Here is a 7747-nt window from a genome sequence, read left to right as displayed (position 1 = left end):
AGAATATATTTTCTCTTTTAACTTTTGTCCCCAGAAAACTTTATCAGTATGAAGGGAACTTTGTTATTTTCAATATTTATTTTGTATGTTGCTCAGTGTTTTCTGTTTTCCCCTGTTAATCAAAACCTAGTTGATAGAGGCTAAATAAATGGACTAGCTTGGCAAAATGTTTTCTCAGAGTCCTTAGAATTCTGTTTCCTTGTGTCTAAGATACGATACATGTTACAACTTTGGCCAAAATAAATAGTTGTGAAAGTGTTTCTACGTGAGCGTCTTTGGTAAAAACATGTGCACAACTGAAGTGCCAGAACCAAGAGCAAGAAAGCAGCAAACTTCCTCACTTGTGTGGGAAGAGATACCCTGCTCTTAACACCCTGTAGAGAATTCACAGGGTAGAGGTGCTGTGCTCTGGTGCTTCAGACAATTGCTGAATACAGCTTAAAGGCCTGGGATGCCACAGAAGGCCTCTTGCCTTGTGTTGGTCAGGGAGCCCAAGGGCTGTCTTAACAGGAACTGCTAGTAGGGACCTCTCTGAAGTTGCTCCCCAGTGCTGCTGACGTGCTATTCAAAATCTGCCCATGTGTCATCAATCTCTGACTTAAATATCAAAACTGTCCCAATTCTCATTAAGGACCTGCTAATCTGGCAATGTTCCTGGTCTTATGCAACCTATTACCTTTGCCTGTTCTAATTTAGCCACCTCTTTACTCTTTATGAAAGACCAGGCTGCATTTCTCACCCAAGGTGTTGTCTTTGTATTTCTGGTGTCCACAGGAGGATTATGAACCAGGACCTGTTTTGGATAAAATGTAGGCTGAGCACATTGTCCAACTGTATAGTGAAATCATGGTCAGAGATGCCAGGGCATATGGGGAAAGCGAAGTGACAAGGTGATGGGGTGCACAGTAGTGTCCCACTCTGTGCACCAGCAGTCTTACCGCTGTCAAATTCATGGGAAGATGTTTACAGTAATAGAGGGCATTGAAGGAAAATAGTCAAACTGGATTATTCCGGAAAACGAGGGGGGGAAAAAATGACGTTAGCTTGGAGGGTGTGAGGGGGAAGCATGCACAAGCAAGAAAGCGAGTACATCTTAAACGTGTGGTAAAAATCTCTAGCTTGCGGAATTCTCTGCAGAACCACAAACAAACAGGGCAACAAATGGGTCCTGGAAATGAGAGGCAGCAAAACTCAAAACTAGACCAGCTGCCTGCATGTGTATAGACTAAGGGAGAGAGTGTGTGCACGTGTGTGTGTGTGTGTGTTGTTACTGTCTTACTAAATAACTGTCTAGTCAGCCTTTAGGAGTTTCTGCTCTGCTGTCTGATCTTTAATTCAGTTTTTCCTGTGGTCTGAAGGTAGGGCGGCCCATAGTTTCTCAGTGAAACAGTTCTCAGTGGGCTGTACTGTGCTTTATTTTTTTTTCTATTATTTCAATTAAAGCTAGCGTGCACTTCTATCACGAACTCATAATTTGAAAGTGACTTTTTTCTACTAATGTTTAGCTTCATATTTGAAAAGAAGAAGGTGATTTCCCACCTCCCCTTCCCATATTCTTTATTATTCCACCTATGAAGGCCTTTGAGCATTTTTTTTAAAGCAAGGATTGGCTCATCAAACTTAGTTTACTTGTAATTTAGGGAAGGATAGATTGTGGGCTAAACCCACAATAAAATTACTTTCTTCTTTACAAATAGAATAATCCTGTCATATCTTTCAAATATGGGTCTGAAGCGAGTGTTGAAAGTTACCTGTAGGATAGGCAAAGCTGAATGAAGCAAGGGGCTACATGTTGCTTTTAATGAGCCGTTGTGGGCAGAGGACCACCCTGAAATTCACCAAAATCCTAGTGAGAGCTCAGCAGACAGGTGGGAATGGGTCCATGGTTAAGAAGGCCTGGAAATAAGAGGGATCAGAGCTTTTTCAGCACAGCTGTGTGGTTGGGGCTGTGGTTTGGAGACCTCTTCCCTCTGCAGATATCCCAGAACGCTTCAGCTTTGCAGCTCTTCTTAAATACTGCAGTACACTGTAAATACATTTCATATAAATGCATACGGAGTTACAGAAACCAATGATGGCAATTCTTCATCTCCTATAGTAAATGTTCAAGACTGGCACCAGTTAAGTATATTTTATTACTGGAGATTATATGGTGCCAGATGCTCACCACAACACGCTGCATTGTGTTTCTTTTAAGGCATATCTTTTTAAGGAAACCTTTTGAATAATTCCTATTTGTTCCATGATTTGAGAGAATGAACTTAAGATTGTGTATTTAGTTAAAAAAAAGGGGGGGAGGGGAGAAGCTTGTTGGATTAGGCAGCAAAGCTCCCTTCAGGAATGCTGAGTTTTAACTGTGAAGTATGTGTGAGGTCAGGCATTTATTTCAAAGATTAGGATCCTGTGAACTCCGTTTAACCTGCATTTCTGTTCCTTTTTGTACGGTAAAAAGATCTTGCAACTGAAACCTCCTTTTTGCTCTACTAGTTTTTTTTCTCCTTAGCCAGCATAAAGCAGCGAGGTTTACAAGAAGCCCATGTTTGTACAGAATTCATATCGAGTGTGAGATCTCCTGCACACAGAGGCTATAACCTCAGTGTACTTCTTCAAATAGTGCATAATACTCACAGGAATTAATTTGGTTTGATTAAAAACGCAGTCTTGTTTTTAATTGAAATGCTCTTAATTCTCATGCTGGCTAGAGACACGGTATGTGTTATAAAATGGGTCAATCAGGAAGGGACCAGACTGGAGGAGAGCATCAGCAGGTGACAGCCGTGTCCTTTGCCGTTCTCCCCTCTTAAGCCAGCTGAAGCACAGGGGGAAGCAGGCAGAAGCGAGCCCTCGCTTCCCCTTCGCAGCAGGAAAGCGGGTCCCCTGTGTTGCAAGGGCAGCAGTGGTAGTTGCTGCCTCGGTGTGGCAAAAGCAAAAGGTATCCGGGCTGGTTTGCTCTGTTTGCCTGCCTGAAAGCTCATTGTTGGGAGTTTTGGTCCTGCCCTGGCACAGACTCGTGTGGTCCTGGTGAGGCAGTTGGTTTCCTTCTCTTATCTGCAAAATGGAGAAGCCTCCGTGTATCAGTGCAGCGCTGGTGCTGTGTGTGATTGCTGCTGCGCTTCCACGTCCGGAAATCTTGCAGGAGCCTGATTAAGCTTGACATCAGACAACGAGAAACAAGGCTGATCTTGTTAACGCATGATTTTACGCATCTTGGGTTTGTTTGGTGTTTTCCTTTCACTCAGCACTGAGAGAGGGAGCATGAGCTTTACTCGTGTGTTTCTTTTAAAAGACTGAGCTAGTCAGTGTTACCTAGATGTTTTCTGTGGAATTTTTCATTACAAAATGCCCAGAAGTAGCCCTGCAAAGGAGGACTTAAACTAGCAGTTCACAAGGCCTTCTATAGTCTTGAAGTTACAGAACTAAAGACTGTTATGTTAAAATCAAGTGCGTAAATTTGTGGTGAGAAGCATTTGTCAACTTTCTTTCCTCTTCAGTTGCAACATCTTTGGCTACTTCAGAGCTCGCCACAAATGACTAATGAAGATTTTAAATTTGGTTTGAAAACTGCTTTTACAGAACTTCCCAGGAACTCTGTCCAAAGTGCCTGCTAGTACTTTTTAATTTTGCAGTTTGGCTGGTGGTTTCTAGCACCTCCTTGTCACGGGTAGGCATACGAACAGCCAGTGGTTTCCTGATGAGGACTATTTGCCTAGCTGCCTTTTTTCCAAAACCATTGTACAATTGTGTCCTTATAGCTGAAGATCTGGACAATGTGCCAGAGAGATTCTTGGGCAGATGGGATACTAAAGACGGCACCTTTTGCAAACGCATTACTTGCCTTCAGAACAGAAAATATCTGTGGTATCGAGTGTTTGTTTAGAGAGAAGTGACTGATAACAATGTGGTCCCTTAATGCCAAAGACATAATTCAGGTGTTTTTAGCAATGTTTTAAAAGTTTAGTGCTTGAGGTTTTGGCATTTGGTATGCACAAAGTACTGAAAGTCTTTACATACTCATTGTCTCCATAAAGGAGACTTACTTGTTGGCATCAGACAAGGATGCGAGGATTTCGCTCCTTGATGTTTTTAATGCAATTTTCTGCTGAAACAAAGAGGAATCGGATGAGTGATTGAGTGAAAGATAGTGATGGGCATGTGATGGAGTGAGCTGGTGTTAGTCACTGAATGCCGCAAGAAGAGTACCAGCACTTGCGTCAGAGAGCTACTCTGAGATCCACATGTCAAATGCATGGGACAAAAAAAAAAAAAAAGGAATTAACAAGATGATTTCCTGTACGCCAACTGTCTTGGAGGGGAACAAGAGCAAGTGGTTCCCAGGTAGGTTCTCAAACCGCTCAGAGTATTGGCCCTGAAATTCCTCCTGCTCTCGTGGAGCCCATCTCTGGGTAGCCAGTGGGTTCAGCAAACACCACAGAAGTTTCACAGCAGCCCACAAGAGGATGCAATCAAGGGAGCCCAGAGCCTCCTTCCACCAGAAAGCCAGGACTTTTTAAATAACAGAGATAGTGACACCCTGGATGTGAAAATGGTGATGCTGGATCTGCCTGCCAGCACGTGGGCTGCAGGTGAGGGGACAATCTCCTGCCAGCCAAGTTTACTCTGAACACCACTTGCATGTGGACACGTAGGGCTGATGAGCGTCACACATTGCTATCCATCCTGCCTGTCCACATCTGGAACTTTTGGCAAATAACTCTTAAATCCTTTTCTTTTTTTAAACTTCTCCATGTGGTTCGCCCTAATGTTTTCTTATGGCACCAAGCTGCTGGTGTTACACAGGGTTTGTGGAAAGACATACTTTGCTCTCTACACCATAAAGGCACAAGGTATTGCAAATGCAAGGATCTTGTGAGTCTTACCTTCCTGGTCAGCCCATCCTGGCCTCCCTGCTGCACTCTTTGTTGGAAAGTTTAGATGAGATGAATCCTGCCCCAGGCTTCGGCTTTCCCTGCCGGCTGACCCCTGTCTGAGTTGTCTTCTGCGCTAGCAAAGATGAAAACATAGAGCTATTATAGAGCCTGTCTCTTTTAAGTAGGAAAAGGCAAAACCTGCTTTTTTTCCCTAATTAATGCAAATTGTGTTTTCTAAAGGGACGTGCTCATCTTGAAATCTTCTGTGTTGCCAAGGGCAGAGCAGCTTCGTCAGCACCGCAGGCTGTTTCTAAACCCGAGAGAGGGCCGTTTGGAGTGTGCTGCTTCGTGCTGCAGCAGCATCCACCCCAAGAGTACGGAGCAGATCCTTCAAAAGGGGCTCAGTGGTCCGGGATGTGCCAATCCCGCTGGTGAGAGACTCCTGTGGCAGGCCTGCTTCTACGCCTTTCCTTGTTTTTCTCTTCTGACTGTCATATTTCAAAACAAAAGCATATTTCTATTAAAACAAACATGCTTAAAGCTAGCTAAAAACCACCTAGCTCCTTTGGTTGATAGGAAATGCAGAAAACCTGTTTTCTTCTACTCTAAATGTAATTTCACCTCTTTCCCCAACAACTCAGTGAAGTTCACAAAGCTATGACCGTAGGTAAAGGGTTGGCTAATTGGGGCCTGAAGATCTGCTTTACACACGGGATGTGAGCAGTGGATCTGGTTCACAGGGAGATGTCCACAGGAGTGTCTGAGCTTCCCATTCCTTTTCATCTTCCCAAATTTACTGATGCCCTTTCTCCCCACACACGGTGTGAAGTTTTTATGTGGCACTGCTGGTGCTTGTGCTTAGAAACAGGTTCGTGCTCACACAGGGGGTAGAGGCAAGGTGAGCTGCTTGGGGTGGATCTATGGGAGAAAAGCCCAGGGTTGATAAAAAGCATCTAAAAGCTGCTGAGCAGCTCATTCGTGTGAGGTTGTCCTGTGGTGGAGAAACTATCTTATGGAAAAATAGCTGTGTCCAATACCCAGGTAACTGAACTCGAACCAGCTACGTATGTGGCAATGCCAACTGGTTTGTAACGAAAAGACACTCCCGGAGAAGCAGCGGAGGAAAAAGGCACCAGGCTTTGCTTTTAAAACATCTTTGTACGACCATAATTCTCTCCCTGGTTAATTCTTTGGTTTTTCGCCTCCTGAAGAACAGGCCCGTTGCTGGGTTAATGTTTTTGGCAGTGGGGAGATCACTGATGGGGAAAGGCCGTTGGCAGCTTCCCACAGTCAGTGGCTGTATTCGATCTTGACACAGCTGCGGCTTCGCAGCAAATGCGTCTCCCTGGGCGCTTGTTGACCTTCATCATGGGAAAAACCAAGGAGTTGCTCTTCTGTGTGATCTAGATGGCAGCGAACGCCCTATTTCTGTGCGATGCACGTCAGTGTTAATGATTTTTTGAAAGATCTGAATCTTATCTTCACATGCCAGGTCCTGATACTGCTCTCGGAGGCAAGAGGCAGTGGCACGAGAGGCCCAGTGATGCCACATACAGCCCTGCTGCACGTGCCACGATGCTCCGGGTACACAGGCAAACACAGGGGCCAGGCGCTGTGCTCAGATGTGACACAGGTTAAGAATTCATCTTTGCTCAGTGCTGGATTTAGAAATCCCCCCAGGTCAACCCAAACGTCCCTCCCTGGGTTGCTAGCTCTTTGCTATTTTGAGGCAGGATATATTTTTGCTTCAGTCCCCGAAGGTTCATTGGTTGAACATGAGCTGGTGGCAGAAAGCATCCTTAAATCTAACTGTTCTGCCTACCTGGAGGGGGGCTTGCTGCTGAGGGGAGTCAGGGTGATTTTGGGGCATTTAACAGGGCAGCTTGTGGGTTATCTCTGAGACAGATCAACATGCTCAGGGCCTGTTGGATGTCTAGGTCCAACAGATCCCACTCCACCTTGGCAGCGAGTGTTGGGGAAGAAACCTGTTCTGCCTTCCCAAAGAACAAGATCATAGAATCACAGAATGGTTTGGGTTGGAAGGGACCTTAACGATCATCTAGTTCCGACCCTCCTGCCCTGGGCAAGGACACCTCCCACTACCCAGGTTGCTCCAAGCCCTATCCAGCCTGGCCTTGAACACCTCCAGGGATGGGGCAGCCACAGCTTCTCTGGGCTACCTGTGCCAGTACCTCACCACCCTCACAGTAAAGAATTTCTTCCTAATATCTAATCTAAATCTCCACTCTTTCAGTTTAAAACCATTACCCTTCATCCTGTTGCTCCACTCCTCGATGAAGATCACCTCCCCATCATTCCTGTAGGCCCTCTTTAGGTACTGGAAGGCTGCAGTAAGATCTCCCTGGAGCCTTCTCCAGGCTTAACAGCCCCAACTCTTTCAGCCTGTCTTCATAGGAGAGGTGCTTCAGCCCGCTGACCATCTTTGTGGCCCTCCTCGGGACCTGCTCCAACAGGTCCATGTTCTTCTTATGTTGGGGGCCCCAGGGCTGGATGCAGCACTCCAGGTGGGGTCCCACAAGAGAAAAAAAAATGCTCCTTGTGTTCAACCCAGCTGCCATTCAGACATTCTCCCCTTCCCCTTTGCTCACAGTTTTTTCTCATCTGTTGCTGTCATTCTCTCTTTACCCCCTTTCCTAGCTCTGCTCGTAACTGATGTAGTCTTTCTGTACTGGCTGCTGCCCAGAGCGGTGATCTGTACAAAATACCTATTTCCAATTTCCCAGCAGAGCAAATAAAGAGCTGAGCATCACAGGCAGGGCCCAGCGCTTTGGGACCCCGGCTGCTCCAGTCGGCTGCCACCTTTGCTGCTCCCCTGGGGAGAACTGTTTGAGGGGTGCAGTAGTCAGCCTGGACACCCC

This window comes from Charadrius vociferus, unplaced genomic scaffold, assembly GCF_000708025.1.
Source record: "Charadrius vociferus isolate BGI_N301 unplaced genomic scaffold, ASM70802v2 scaffold611, whole genome shotgun sequence".
NCBI classification, from domain to species: Eukaryota; Metazoa; Chordata; class Aves; order Charadriiformes; family Charadriidae; genus Charadrius; species Charadrius vociferus.
This window is presented reverse-complemented; position numbering follows the sequence as displayed.